The sequence below is a fragment of the Camponotus vicinus genome, unplaced genomic scaffold, assembly GCF_025532165.1.
Source record: "Camponotus vicinus isolate PSW18456_S1 unplaced genomic scaffold, iyCamVici1.0 SCAF_10, whole genome shotgun sequence".
NCBI lineage: Eukaryota > Metazoa > Arthropoda > Insecta > Hymenoptera > Formicidae > Camponotus > Camponotus vicinus.
In genome coordinates this window covers 4,322,372-4,339,490 of record NW_028141946.1, presented here as the reverse complement: position 1 = coordinate 4,339,490, position 17,119 = coordinate 4,322,372, and the positions used below count along the sequence as shown (strand labels likewise).

Genomic DNA, 17,119 nt, shown 5'->3' with positions numbered 1-17,119 from the left:
GTGCTTTCCATCAAATATATTTGTAAGCAAGAAAACTTCCCGAAAAAGCGGCATACAGATCGCGTTTTCATGGTGTGCATTTTTTATTTCCTATATAAAAAAAACGCTAGTAAAAATGTGTCACCGTATGAGAATACTTAACAATACTTAAGAAAGATATCAAGAAATAATAAGAAACTTGTTGCAAAATTTTATGATTTTTGATCCACGAATTTAAATGTCAACCACGTGTAGATGGTTAGGTCCAGAATGTATCAAAAAATTACTATGAAAACAACTTGATGATATTATTTCTTTCTTTGTTTATTTCAATCAGTCTCTTTCCAATATTATTATTTTATCATTTGTAAACTCTAGAAAACTTTATAATAAAACGCTTCTACAAAAAATAAACTATTGTACGAATAACTCTTCTGAAAAGTTACAATATTACATTTTATATTATTTTAAAATGGGAACGAAAAACAAACCCCGTGAAAATTCGTATCGCGTGTCGTCTTATTGGAAGGTTTCCTCGCCAGAATTGATCGCTCTCATCAACGAGAGGATATTGTGATCGGGAGCGCTAAGATTTCCCTTCCCGGCATCGTTCGCCTTCTCCTCTCTCGCCCTCGCCCTTAGGCTATGACCATATATGAAACGTTGAGCAATCCCATCGAACGTGGGTGGTGCGCTGCGGCTATGGCGTACCGTTACACACGTTACACCCACCTTTATTTTATAATATGGATCAGAGTCAAACGCGAGAGATCCATCGTCGCGCAAAACCCTCTTATATCATCGTTCGGCGCATTAAACGTTTCATTATCCCATGCCTTATATAAGCCACATCAGCGGGGAGGAATGCGCCTCATAAGACTTTTCTTAAGGACGATGGGACTCTCTTCCTTCGCGCCTTCTCGCGCGAAACCAGCTCCCAGCGATGGGAGTGACTTTGTCGCGAGTGACATCACGCGAATTTGACATTTATCACCTACGAAATTTGGAGTACATTATTCATGTGTATTTATTTAGTAAAATTTAGACGGAACGTTCAGACATAATTTGCGAGATGGATTAGTAAGTCATGTCATTTTAATAAGATAGCTAATTGTGATCCTAACGATCAGAATTATTTAAATCCTGATTTTCGTAAAAGTGGAAATTATAAAACAAATTAAAAAATGGAAATTAAAACATACACTTAAATAAGAATACATTTAAATATGCGCGAAAAAAGATAAAGTTGAGAGAATGTTTTGCATAATGTTTGTTCGTCTCGAGAAGGCGCGAATCTGTCGCTCACTCTGTGCTCTGGTCTGCGTGAAATGCACGGCCTACGTATCGGCCGAGTGGCGCTGAATCATAGGATAAACATAGCCGGGACATGCTCTCTTCCTGAACTTTGCATATGTGGTTATGCGATGCAACATCGCGACAAACATCCGGCACATTTCGAGCGACTTTAATGAACGCATTTCTGCGTAGGACAACTCCACACGGCCGATCGATTCCGGTCTCTTTCCCCTCTCTTCCCGCCTCTCGCAACGTGTCGTCGACACGCGTATCGCAGGAAGGAAAAGTCTCTCGCGGACGACATACAAATTAGGGTCATCTCCGGCTACCGGCTCGAGGGAGCTTTCCACATCGATTGGCCTTTAAATTTCTGTCAACTTCCTCTCTCTTACGAGGTTTCTTATAAAATGTATTTTATTGGAGGCATGTGTGTAAAAATATACTGGTGCATCATCTTTTTATTTTGTATTCCTAATTAACTATTCTGTTTTTTTATATTTCTTATATTTCGATATAAATTTATATCACGATATCATTTTTTTATTATTGTGCATATATATATTTATTTATATATATGCAATATTGTTCTTTTTATTCAAATATACAATAATAATAATGAAAAATAAATAAAATTACATCAAAAGATAAGAAAACAATTTTTAATTAGACATATAAAAATAAGAAATATAAAAAATATATATTATAAAAATAAATGAATTTACACATATGCGTTAGTTTGATCGATCTGGGTTAATAATCGAAACAATCTCGAGAAAGCTAGGAAAGGAATTGGGAAATATGCGAATTACTTCACACATAGTAAGTACGTGTGGTACGAAAGTACCAGCAACAGAACATCAATTTCCATTCACGCGTATGCCACGCTCACACGCGCGCGGTTCGCGCACCCACGTCCACGTGTAATGCCTGGAGTTTGCATTTTATTATGCTCGTTTTATTATTTTTCTTCTTCGCTCGTTACGCGAGAGAAAGTGCAGGGCGACACCTTTTCTCGTGCAATTAAGCTCGCAGGAGGCCAGGCGAGGCTCAACAGGCGATATCTGCGTCCGAAGCTCCATTCGTGATCTATCGTTAAAATTACTTCACGTATCAGTTATCATAAAGATAATTCGATAATCCTCATTATTAGTATTATCGCTACTCTTACAATTAGTGCTATAATACTAATATTAATTTGTATGTTTGTTTTCGAAATTATTTGCGAAAATAGAAGAAAAGAGAGAAATAAGAATTTATATTTGATAACATAATAAATTTAAACTATTTCTTGCTGTCACTTCCGATAAAACTCAGCAGGACGAAATTGAACGTTTAACCGAGTGCGAAAATTGTCGCGCGTCGTGAATTTTCGTTATGCAAAAGAGAAAAGTGTCTTGGTACAAATTAAAGACTCGAGACTCAAGATCAGTGAAAACGTTAAGTATCGCGGAGAAATCATTAATTATGTCGTTGCCGCCTCTCCCTTTTTTTTCTACTCCGTTTCTACCCGCTGGCATCCTCTTTTTCCCCCTTCACCCCACATCCACACCGAGTCCTTCTGTCTCTCGGTTGCATTCTTCCGCGATGCTAACTATGTGAAGTACTCCCACGACAAGAATGCTGCTTCAAGATCACGGACTTACGGTCGTGCCAGTCGACGACTCTCTTAATTATTCCCAACGTTTTCCTCTTTGCTTCCACCTTCCCGGCATTACTTCCCTTCGCTGTGTTATTCAAGATGAAATATCAAAGTGCGTCTACCTACGTATACAGTTACTTGCAAAATAAACTGTTGAGTTTACAGATATTCGTTTATTGTCGCAGACTAGAAGTCTATAGAATTTCATTGTAATTAAGCATCTTTTAATTATGAGATACAACAATTTCTTATAAAGTTGCATTATTTTATGAAAATGCCGAAAATATATATTTTAGTTATAATTATTAAAATTATAGTAAAATTATATTATACAATTATAATATTATTACAAATTCATACTAGATACTGCAACGACATAATTAATGATTTCTCTGCGATGCTTGCGGCTAATTTATTAGTTTGTAATAATATTAATATTAAAAATAATATTGTACTTATAAATTAATTAATGATATTGGGGAAAAAATTTATCTGAAATTATCCTAATAATTAAATAGTTTATATCTGCATATCAAAATAATTATCGAACAAATATCAAAGTATAATATGTATATTATAAAATAAAACGTAGGATATAGATATATTTATATCTATAATAATAAATTATATTATATTATAAATTTCTGACAACAGTTGCATCGTTATTATTCGCTCGAGTAGGTTTTAACGCGAGGTCGTCGCCTCGCGCTATCGCAGCCAGTGAAATCCTCGAATTGAAAGCGATTATGTTTATGCGAGAGAAGTGGAAATTTAAAAAAAGAAAAGCATGAGAAGTGTGCTCACTTAGCTGTCGCCGTTGTTATCTCGTGCTGCAGATCATGCCGCTGTAATATAGTTACTTTCAAATAACATATCGCGCGTACCTAACACTATGTCACACTTCTCCTCGAAGTGACGCAAAAGCGCAATTAAGGCAATTTAATATTAATGTTATTTTTCTTATACGAGAAGTTCGTTTTTTTATAGAAAAGAAACAGATTCCTTTTGTGCAGCTTACGTTTCTTGCTTTCCATTAACTGCTTCCAGCTAATTTATCTGTTTTATCGTGTGAACTGAAGAGTATTTCAACTACCCAGCATAGTTTTACCTTCTCTCTGCACGAGAGGCTTATTTTCTTGTTACGAATGCGAGGCAAATTCTTTTCATGTGAATTACTTTTCCCATTTTTTTCGTGATTTTCTTTTAAAGAAAGTACGTGGAATTATATTTTCCATTGTGCGAATGCAGGAAAGTGGTTTATCGAGCTCTTGCCAATTAGTATTTGCGTTCAATGAAAATTCAAGGGATATCACTTCATCGAGTTACTTGTTTCTTTGACAATTTTCTTCATTAGAAATTCGTGCTTTTCTTCTTTTACAAGTCATGAGCGATGTCTTTCTTTCACTGGTCTCATCATTGCCGTTCCCTTAGTTATTCAGGCATATGTTAAAAACGAGTAGTTCATGCATATAATCTATCGCGTAAATCTAACGTGGAGAAATCCAGGATAACGATGACTGCGAGACTGCGAATTAAGCGATATCAAGTCGATCATTACGCGAGCTTTCGTGAATTCATGGATTTCGTCTCTGGAAGTCGGTCAAATTGGCAATCGGATTCAATCATAAAGTAGAGGATGTATCCTCTCAGCGACATAAGAATCTCCTAACATTCCTTCTTTCACTTTGAAATCTAGGAAAGAGACTGTATAAGATATCTCTCAATTTTTCTTCAATTAGATTGATCATTCACGTTTATCATATTCTTTCATGATGCATGAACGTATTCTAATTTTCAAATGTCATGCTATCTCGTTACAACGTATCATGCTTTAATTTCAACAATTTGTATGTTCTTTTTTTTCATAATATTGTCATTAATGTGATGTATTTATATCATCAAATGATGGAAACAGTGATAGGGGATTCAAAGCTAGAATCAGCTTGTTTCGCTCGTGCTCTTGCATCACCTGCCCAAGAGCTGCAACGTATCCTGAATGCTCGAGCAATTGACGATGCACTCTCGAGAAAGGGTCGTCCTCTCGTTCCCCTTGGGCAGCTGTATGTGCCTCCACCTCTTCCTTCTCCTCCTGCTCCTCGCTTCTTCTCCCTTTCCTCCTCTCTTGATGATGACTCAAGTCCACTGACCGAGACTCGCCAATGCCGCCGTGTGTTATAAAGTTGAAGAAAAAGTCTCGATCGTAAAATCCGCCTTACGCTTCCGCACATTGCGATAGCTCTTTGCTAGTCGGGATTTTAAACTTGCGATGCTTTGCGGAAAATAGCGGCTCGATAATACGTCTCGAATGTCAGGAAATTCTTAATTAAACGGAAATCAGCGGAATACATTATATGTTGAAGGTAATCGCATAGATGTTGCATGAATTAATGCATGAATGAAAGAAGGAAAACATTCGCGCGTATACTAGAAATTCTTTTCCCTTTCTTTCTCACTATTTTTCATCTCTACATCTCTTAAGTAATACAAATAACGAGCATTTTGAGTTGTAATATATTAAAAATTGATTAATTATGTACATACTATAATTAATTAATCAACTTCAATTTATTAACCTTCCTGATATTTGCCAATTATATTATTGTTTTCGTTGAAAATTATATGCTATAATTAATCAATTTTGTACACCTTTAAAAAAACGTATGTTATATCTAAAAAAAAAAGAAAAATTCCAAAATAATACAATTCAAGCATCACTCGAATATAATTTCAAAGAAAAATGAAAACTCGGATTCTTTCTCATGCATCATTTTTAATTTCACGCTGATAATATCATTATAATTTCCACAAAAATCACACAATCCCTCTGTCGCAATTCGCGACAGTATGTTAACGAAGCTCGAGCACATGTCGCGCGCGAAGGCTGTCATAATAAAGGATAATCAAGGTGCAGGCGAATGCCGAGGCGTCTGTACGCAATGATTATGGATCCGAGGAAGGCCGCGTCTATCTAATGCCGTATCTCGACGAGGGATAAAATAGCAACGGAATAAGTAAGGGGGCAAGAACGCGTAATAATGCGCGAGCGGAGCGGGGGGACCCGTATGTTCGTTCCTGAGCGAATGGTACGGGGGGACGAGCGGATAGAAAATATGGCCATGATATTTACAAACTCGGCCTCCGCGTGAAAGTGTTCGCTCTTCGCTTTGTGTCCCGCTCGAAAGAAACGCTCGCGAACGATCCCATGTAACGGGTGTCGCGCTCGATCGATCTAGACGATGGGAGGAGGGAACGCGTCTAACTGTACGGAATATAATTCGGAGCGAATCTCTCACGTCATAAGTAGCGATACACGATTAATGTAATAAATGGATTTGTAAAATTTTGTATAGATGAATTCGCTTTTTTCTCGATCTCGATGAGTTTTTATTACATCGCATCGCGTCTCAAAATATTTTATACTTTTATATATTTTTATATCATATTTTATAATGTTAATTGTATCTTCAAAAGATACACGATTTTTTGTTTCTCTGGGGTTTACTTAAAAAGTTATCAAATTTATATTAATCGAATAATTTGAATAAATTGCAAAAAAAACAATTTTTATATATTTTTAATTTTGATAAAATTTGATATTTAAATATATGGTAGGGAGACAAAAACTTTGTCTTACAATTCATATAGAGTATGTTGATTTTATCTAAATCTTTAATAAAATATAAACATATTCTTCATACATTTTGCAGACAAATCTCTTTATAGATTTTTTAATATGCAATAATTTTTTAATTTTAAATAAAACGTATAAGCATATGACACATGACCTACTTCAGGAAGACAACAGATTTCAATTTCACGTCGAAAGATTTCAATCTCAAGTCGGATATACAGATCATAATGAAAGTCTTTGTCTAGGTAAAATGATAAGCATCGAAGTATGTCAGGCGCTCTATTATCTACGCGCAAGGTTACGAGTAAAATGTTAACAATCAAATTTTTTTCTCTCCACTCGAGGATTTAAAACCTGAGGGTCACGTTGATCTAAAATCGGAGCACGTGATTGGTCGAATCCGCGGGAACGGTCACATGGTTCATTCGGGAACGTGCGACCGACGAGGTGACCGCCAAGAATTTGACCGGCGGAAACGTTAAGGCTGATGGCGCGCGGACTATCATCGAGGAGTTTACGCTCCTCCGGTGGCACCTCGCGAGGAAGAAGAAGGGCACCGCGCGGATGCGAAGAGAGGGACTCGCCGCGACGGGCCCCTTTCTCGCGCGCGCGTCGAGGCGCTCGCCGTGGAATGGCAAAAAAGAGAGGAGGCCCTGTGACGTCACGAGACTCGCGCGGCGGTGCCGCTAGCCTCTCACTTGGTCGCCGACGTCCGGCCCGTTCGGTTCATCGCGCTCTCGTCGACTCGGCTTCATCTCGGTCCCAGATCGCGATCTCTTGACTTTTGCGCTTTTGAAGAGAAAAACGGAAGAGACGGAGAGGGGGAAAGAGAGCAAGGAGGTGCACGGACGGTTCGCGGCGGTCATATTTGCACGCGAAGTGTTCAACGGGAACGACAATTGTGCGATTGCGCGGTGACACGAGTACGCGAAGAATCGCGAGTACGGTTAGGTTATAGTCCTCAATATCAAACCCGCGTGTTCCCCGCTTCGCGTCGCGCTTCTGGTGGTGAAGAGTTTTGTATTTTTGTTTTTTTCTTGATTGTGTGCCATTTTACACCCTGGATACGATACCGGATGGATTAAGCCGTCGCGGGGTAAGTGATTTTTATTTTTATGTTTTGTCGCGCAACTTCAAACTCGTGATTCATCGCTTTTTGCGATTGTAGAACATATCGCAGCTTCGTAGCAAGTTCATTGTCCTCGGACTTGAATGTGCGTTTTTTCGGAGCACTGATGATTGACACGAAAAATTTTGCAGAGTTTTGATATTATATTAAAATTAAATGCTCAAGTATTTTTAAAATAAATATTTTTATAGATACTTATTAATTAGTAGTTCTAAATATTTTAAATATTTTTTATGATGAATATACATACATATATACGTATTATATATAAACTTCTTTAATATTTGTTACTATTATTGTAAAATTCAAATTATCGTACATAAAAAAATCTACGAAGCGAGATATGTCTACGAAATATATGTAGAAGAAAATATTTACATTATAAAATTTTAGATAAATCAACATACTATTTAAAGTGTAAATACAAAGTTGTCTTTTACTGCTATTATATTTTTCAAAATATCAAATGAATTTTATAAATTTTATCAAATAAATTTATAAATTTATATTTACTCAAGTTAATTGATTAGTATAAATTCAATAACTGATAAAATTTTTAAAAAATTATATGTTACAGATTTATTATGATTATTTCGATAAAAATTATGTATAACTAGTATGTTTTAATTGCAAATAAATAAAATTTACTTGCTAAGAAATTACATTATTAAATGATAATTAATGATCGCTTTAAAAAAAATAAAATTTTTTACTCTAATTTTCATAACTGTTAAGCAATCTTATCAGCATTGTAAATTTTATTGTAATGACAGTATAAAATTAAGGTAAATTACTACTTGTCCATAATTTATTCAAGTCAATATTAACAACATTATTTCCACTTGTTCTATTTATGAAAAATTTTACATCGAGATTTAAAGTATATAAGAGATTAATCGAGAAATGATTGTAGCATGCTTGAATTATTTCGTTCTCTGTATGAGATAATTGTTCGAATTTTTAGCATAAACTTTCTTGGCAAAAGTGATTACATAGTAATAAAATCTGCAAGCGATAGAACCTCTCGCAAGCAAGTAATAGAACTATTATCCTTGATTATCCCAATCTCTCCGATTAATAGGATGCTCATCATTCTAGCGTTCAATTATTCAAACTGTATTTTTCCCGTAATTTTTTCATGTTAAATAACGGCATCGTGTTTTATATCATTTAAGATAGACTAATAATTGTATTACGAATGTTGCTTCACTTCTAAGATATAATAGAACTTCTTTTGTAAGTATAATATAATATCGACAGATTGTTAAAGGATTAGTGAGAGGTACTAGTTAATTAAAGTTATTTCATGGCTTTCTAACGCTTGTTTCTGTCATTCAACAGAATCTTTCTAAGACAAGCATATAAAAATTTAAATAGTATGTAAGTATTCATCATTTGCACAACATTGTTCGCGCTGGAGAAACATGACCATCTGTTCTCGTGTTATACAGCGTGCCCCAAAAAGGTGTTCATATTAATAATGAGATGTGAAGAAAGATCTTATTTTATGTGTAATTTCCAGTCAAAGTTTTGCTATGAAAATTTTAAACATATTGTTTAATTAACAAATTGAAGTTTAGACAAATAAAAGTGTTTCACAGAAGAATGATTTATAAATCATTAAGTAAAATAATTTAGAGGTTAAAAATATTTGAAATATAATTAAATATTTTCAAAAAGGAGTATCCAATTTAAAAAAATTATTTTGGGACATCCTGTATTCCACCAGCGAATTATTTTTGCCGTTATGTCGATATTCAAGGCGTTTAACGGTCTATAACAAAATCCAATTTTCGTGGATACAGATTTAACATAATTGTATCCTGATAAAAGAACAAGACCGAGACTTTCAGTTAAGCATCACGAATGTAGCTTTTTTTTTTAAATAATCATTTTTAAAACCACGACGAGAAAGCGACGAAACTCCTTGATTGAGCTCAGTAAATGAACTCGCAAATAAACTTTTAACACAGTCGTTAAATTTCTGGGTCATTATTTTTCTACAAGAGATATCGATTTTATCGCCGACTCTCATCCGGTTTCCGCGTGACACTACTTTATCATAAATTTATGAAAATGTACGAAAATATATTTTTTTTTAATCAACTTATTTCTATTGTTTTAATTTTTGCATTTTAATCGATATTTTTAAAGGCTTTATCGCAAAAGTTAAGGCAATGTTATTTTTCTCGTTTTCCTTCTTTCTTAAACCTTAAATTGTAATATGAATTTTGTGATTTCTAGAAAATTAACTAAAACACTTATATTTAAATTTTTATATATATTTATATGCAGAGATTTTCTTTATTAACACATTTATTAATCAGTTTTATTCTATGAACACGAAAATTGACTTTTTCTAAAAGGCAAAAGAAGAATATTCACATTTTAAGATAGATATTACAGATCGAAAATTAATTTAAATTTTGTGAATTTTAAAACATTAACAAGCTTACTTAACGAAAAAAACAGTTTAAAAATTTTTTTCTTCTATTTCATAAAAAATAACTAAAAAAAGTGATTGCGGAAAATTGGCACAACAGATTCAAATAATTTATTAAGGACAACTCTTATTATTTTACTAATTTTATAATAATAATTTTTATAAATTTCAAATCCTTAAACGCATTCAATCTTAAGTAATTGTGTTATGTGAAGTTGAGTGCATTTAATAATACTTCAATACACGTACAATTGGGATATATTTTATTCTACGTGGCATGAGAGGTTGCGACTTTCTGAAAAAAAAAACGTGAGGGGATTAACCTTTCAAGGTGGGTTGCGTGAGGCGAATACGCGTAAGTCTGAATTAAATCGTAGATTTGTGCTAACTTCAAAATACATGTATCAAATACGGGTGTGCATCTATCTCTGTCATCTCGAAATCGAAATGATGAGAAACGCGAATTGTCGCGTAAAGAAACATAATTGAAAACGTTTGACTGGTTTATTGCGATATATAATCAGATAATCGTCGATCCGCGTTAGTCGGTGGCATCGCGAGAACATTTATGTAAGCCTCGCACTCTTAAAGAGCGCGAATGCCCGCGGGATACTCTGCAAATATCTCACAATCGCGAGTAGTTAACACAGCCGCTCTCACAGCAGGCAGAGATATAGCATCCAGTATATCCAGTTCCAATAAAATATTCCATACTTCTCCCTGTCGTCAAGCGGATTTAACTGAGATTCGTGATACGAATTTTTTTACGACCGATCGGTATTATGTGTCAAAAACAGGGATTACTATCGCATTTCTTAGAGTATCTTGCGTTAAGAAAAAAATTAATTTAACAAGAATCAGGACTCTCTGTTTAGCTCGATATTTTAACCGGATGTATAAAATGATATGAATAAATAAATTACTATCGTGGCTAGACAGAGTAATTAAATTGACAAATAACACAAATAATAAATGATGTGTAAATTACTCACCAGCTGTTCCGCTGTCAACGAATGCCTCTTCCCTTCGTACTGGATTTCCTTCTCTCTTGTTCACCTTGCTGTTTCTTCGTAGCACTCGCACAACATTCGCCAAAGTACACTCACGATATGATCGCACGTGCATTAATCAGCAGCATACGATAATCACGTTGCACTTAGCATCACATTTTCGATGTTGATAGCACACGACGCGAATTTTATTATATTACGATGAAAGAATATATCGCAAAAACTACGATCACACAATTATGATTTGTTCAGCGAAATCGCGCGACTAAATTCATTTGCCATGACGACATCTATTGCTGATAAATATGCTTTTTTTGACATAATTACTATTTTATATTATAATATAAATAATATAAATAATATTAAATTATGAGTTTAAAGTTTCGCAGAAACTAATATCCGAAAATATATTTGTTGATTATTCGCGTAGAGTTTTAAAGCGCGATGCAAGATATATTCGATGATAAAATATATTTATAGATGTAATGTATAGCTTATAAGTAATTAGATCAAAACAATAATTCTGTTGTTTCGATTCTTATTTTAAATGAATATATCGTGCAAAAGTACTTATTTCGATAAACAGCCATTGTGCCTACACTTTAGGAGTCGTCAACAAGTCGTCAAAGCAATTAATTAATCACGCGAATTGATAATCTAATTGTTCAGTAGGGAATTATCGCGTTTGATATCTCGTAGTACTTGTCGCGTTTGTATCTCGAGAGATAATGATGATACACGAGTATCATCATTATCTTGCCTCGCGTGAATGTCAAGGATGCGACATATAAACAGTAACACGTCATAGGTACGTCGCAAACGAGCGCCGAAAAGTGCGTGACAATTGATTTATTTCCACAAAGCATTCAATACTCTACTCAAAATAAATTTATCAAATATATCGTACTCTATGGATTTTTTTTCAAATTGATTGTAAGAAATGATTGTATCGTGGCTTTTCATTACTTTAATAATATAGGATTATTTTGTTGTTATTCGCGAGACTCGAGTAGACAGGTAGCCACACGAGACGCTTTTATATATCGCGTTATCTTTTAGAAAAGAAAGACACTAATTGTAAGCGTATAATTATTCGCGCTACGATTATTATAATTAGAGATTATAAATTCGCGCGATTAATTAATTTCCGCGACAAACGATATAAAAGTATCATGGTAACGGAACGTATAAATATAGGAAAAAAAATCATAGCGCGATCCGTAAGGGAAATTAATTTTATATACGAAAGAATTTAATCACTATTAAAAGCTGTCGTGATGGAAGAATTTTATTGATGATAACATAATAAACATAGAGAAATTATAGCAGTACAAATTATAATATAATTTTTGTTATTGTGGAACATACATATTAACATGTAAGAAAAATCATGAAATATATTTTTATTCAATAACATTATAATACGTATAATATTTTACCAAGGAGTATTGAATATATTCAAATACATATTTTATATAATTATTCATATTGTTAAAAACAATAAAACAAATGCGTAAATTACAATTTTTATAATAATACACATCTTAAAATATCGTTACATTCTAATTTTATAATACATGTTATAAAAGGAAATATATTTTCATGTAATTTGTACTGTAACATTTTATTTCTCCGTGTATAATATGTCTTTCTCTTCACCAGTACTGATATATTGACATTACCATAACAATAACCTTTCCATCTCTCTGCGCGTCGATCCTTCCCGACTCCCTTCTCCCACCTATTGTCCTTCGTGTAGTGGGATTCGTCTCACAATCAGTACGCCGTGTATACCGTCAAATGTATCAAGGACGCGTCGTATTCCATAGTTGTTATTAAATTGTGATGTGTATCACGGCTTTTCGTTACTTTAACTTAATATAACGCGCAATTCTTAATCATTCGCGAGACTTGAGCAGACAAGTAACAACTTGAGACGTTTTACATGTCGCATTACTTTTCGAAAGACATCAAATACATGATTATTCGCGCTCTACGATTATTATAATTATAGGTTATCAGCTTGCGCGATTGATTAATTTCCGCGACAAACGACATAAGAATATATTGCAGAACGGCTTGTAGGAATATAACGAAAGGATTATAGTTTTGTGTGATCGTAGTTGGTGTCGTTTTCCCATCAAAGTATATACATACATATAATAATATTCGCGTCGTGTGCGATCAACTTCGAGAGTGACGTGCAAAGTACCGTGTGTTAAATAACCGTATTTTCGCGAGTGAATATTGTGTGAGTGCCATAAAGAAACAGCGAAGTGAATAAGAAAGAAAAAACGAAGAGGAAGAGGCGTATTGGAGAAGTATTGGACGACAATGGAACTGTGGTGAGCAATTTATAAATTATTTATTATTTATTATTTGTTGCTTCTGCTTTTAATTATTCTGTAGTAATGATCTATTTTATATCATTATATAATCTAATATATGTAAAATATTTATTATTTTTTTATTTTGAAATATATTGTATATAAAATATTTTATATGTATGTAATAACAAATATTTGTAATATAAAATTGACACTTTTCAAGGTAATAGATTTTTGCGAATATCAGATTAATATAGCTCATTGATGTATAAGAGAAAAATATATTAGAAAAAACGGAGAATCAGAGATAATAGATATAGCAATCAAAAATATTTTCTATTTATTCTTATAAATTACTTGATATACTTAAATTTATTTTTTATTTCTATATTAAAAGAAAATAAAAAATTCAAATTAACTTTAATATATAAGAAAGAATGATTTAAATAAATATATTATTTATAGATCCATTACCTTGAAATGAATATATTAGAACCGATTAATATAAATAGTAAATTTTCACATATTAGTTTTTATACAACAAAATATAAAATAATTGAAATTTATACACATATATGTATGTTTTTAGAAAATATAGAGGTTGGTTAAATCTTATTTTAGAATCGTATTGTGATCGTGATCATGATCGAATCGTATATCGATTTACATAGGTAGGATAATATAAATTCGATAATGAGATCTATAGTCCTCGAACACGGCTGTTTTTTTGTATTTAATGAATATAATTATCCTAGCTAGACGTCTTTTTCTAAGTGAGATTGCGTCGATATTATTTTAATTTTAATATTCGTTCGAAAAATATTACTTCGAGTTGTTGAGATTAATGCTTTCAGAGAGGACAAAGTTCGTGCTATTTTTATGCGCATATATTTTTTGTAAACGATATGATATGTTAATATAAAAATGCGATTTTGTTGAGTGTTTCCGTTGAATTCATTTTATACGCCATTTAATATTTCATATAATTGCGACATTCGCGACTTTTATATAATTACAATTACAGATTTTACAATTACTAATTTTAGTAAATAACACTCTCGAAATATGTATAAAAATTAAAATTGACATATTTGATCTTAATTTATTACTTCTATATATAATCAGATTAAAATAACAATACGAATTAACGAATTAATATTCTGAGATAGTTTTATACATATGTACGGCATTCAAAGTTAAAGAGATAAATACATAATATGCATTTTTTAAATAAAAAATAGCTTTACAATAAATAAAAAAAAGATATAACGTCATAATTGAAATAAAAATAAGCAATATATTTCTCTTTTTGTATGAGTTAACGTCAAAAAAGAGAGTGATATTTATTATACATAAATTTTAATGTTTCGATTTTGAACGGAATTCGACATTTTTTTCTTGCAAATTGGAGGTACTCATATTTTTCACGAATTCGCAGTCGATTATTACGATACAGTTACGGGTCAGCAGGGCAACTGACGGCAAGTATGTAATTTAGAACGTTTCGTCAAGAAAGAGTCATTTCCTCAGGCGATTGCGAGTAAAATAGTCGATCAAAACGAATTGTCTCCGATCGATCATAGAACGTCGGACTCGCATGACCGATAACGATTATATACCGCGGCGGTTATTCCGTTCTTATTTATTGGATCGGAACGCTTTGGCGGAGTTCGATCGATCGCGCACGAAAACAGGAACAGTAAAGAGTCGATCGATTTGCATGGAGACCTCTTTTTTTTTGCGGGGCGCGCGAGTGAGCGAGCAATTTATTATCGCGTGGCGGATGTTCATTAGACACATGTTTCTCCTTGTCTTCGGACGTAGCTCATTAGTCCGTGAGCGTGGGCACGTGATACTCGGTTCTTTTACGACTAGTCTAGATAGCGATTAATAAACGATGTTGGATTACGCAGCAGATTATTCGATTAATAAGCGTCCGTTGACCGGACGCATGGCTTCGCGTAGCTTGATTTCTCCGCAAAGGCGTCAGAATGACGAGCTACAAAATCTTACATCTTGTTACTATTTATATTAACACAATGTGTGTAGTTAATTTATTACTCCAAAAGAATAATTTATATAATTAAATAAAAGTATCATTAGGAATTTCTTAACGGTTACTTCACATTAAGAAACGAATCATATATTTATTTAAATAATCCAAGTGTCATATCAACGTAAATATTAAGAGAATTTAATGCATATAATTAAATATAAAATATATATATAAAGAAAAAAAGAAAGAGAGAGGAAAAAGGATTTTGCAAAGTTTTTTAATGATACATTCTTTGATCAATTTGGAGTCGATATTTTCTTCGCATAAAATCGAAATATTTGTATATTTAAAATCTAATTTTATAATAATTAATAAAAACTTAGAACATATATATAAACATATATTTTTTCTTTTTTATTGAAAGAAATAAAAGAAAGAAAATAAATTAACAAAATTATATTCTTCGTTTAATTTTATTCGTGGACTTTTTCTTATCAGAATTTTAATTTAACTGAGTCGCGAAGATATACAATATTGAGAATTAGAAAGTTGCATTGAATGGTAATCTCTTTTGACATTTTCATTCAGGAAAAATCGACTCTGAATTGGCATTGCAGTGTATACTGTGCATATCTTGTAACTTTATTATATATCAAACATCCGGATTATAATTCAGTATTTTTGCTATGACTATAACGCATTTGCGAATATTTATCGGGCATAACATCGAGTATCCCACGTTTTTGTGAAAGCAAACCGGATCTCGTTAGTAATTCGTGTTTTGCGCCCGCAACGTGATGTATCATTCTGGATTATCACCGACTGCTAGAGAATGTAAAATATGCCGATATGGTATTGTCCATAGAGAGCCCTTCGCGTTCTGTATGTTAATACATACATGAATAAATCAGGAAAGAAGAGAGTCGTACTGTTTGGACGATATTCTGTTCAAACATCAGACATACATTTGTTCTAAGTTTGTCGTTTGAATATTTCGTGCATCGCTTAGATACACAGATAGTATTCGTCGTTTTTATAGTTGTCGTCGGTAATCAACGAAAATAATTCCGGTTAGGTAATGATGTCAATTTGTTACGCGCTTTTATAGCCTCTAACACATGTATCGATAAATAAAAATGTAATTACTGTCAAGATTCAAATTCAAGTTTTTATTCCTGTTGTGGAAAAAAACATCGCATTTGAATATTATCGCTCATTGTGGATAGACATAAATTTATTACTTGGAATCTCTAATCGCCTCGTTAAAATCAAATCACATCAGAAGCGGATATCTAAAACATAAATTTTTAGCACATCGTGATTCGTTTTCAATACCCAATTTAATTACACAATTACCAATTTTGAAATTTAATGTAAACAACTCGCTAATTTAATGCTCAACATTTATCCTTGAATATAAAATCAAATGTGAATTACATCATTGATGATATCGAACACGGATGTTACGATGTAAACAAAAAGAGATCACTTATGCCGACAAGTTGAAACCGATTCCTTTTCCGTTGTATAATCCGTCACGAGTTGCATCTTATTTTTCCTTGACTCTCTTCAGTCCTGACCGCAAAATAGAATCAAGAAGGAAATGATGCAGTTTAGATAAAAATTGTCGAGGAGAGAATCTTGCGAAATGAAAGATGTTGCGACGGAC

General features: G+C 33.1%; 1 protein-coding gene across 3 annotated transcripts in view; it reads left to right on the top strand.

The window, feature by feature from the left end:
* Positions 1-17,119, top strand: part of Rhogef64c (Rho guanine nucleotide exchange factor at 64C) — a 105,831-nt gene that overhangs the window by 31,474 nt on the left and 57,238 nt on the right. Inside the window, exon 1 of one of the 3 annotated variants that reach the window (XM_083080498.1) lies at positions 7,004-7,641. The exons of 1 other annotated variant lie outside the window; for it this stretch is intronic. The gene's annotated coding sequence lies outside the window, so the exon portion shown is untranslated. Of the gene's footprint in view, positions 1-7,003; positions 7,642-12,963; positions 13,473-17,119 lie in introns of those variants that run through there. One more of the 3 variants, XM_083080499.1, reaches the window with a different exon arrangement.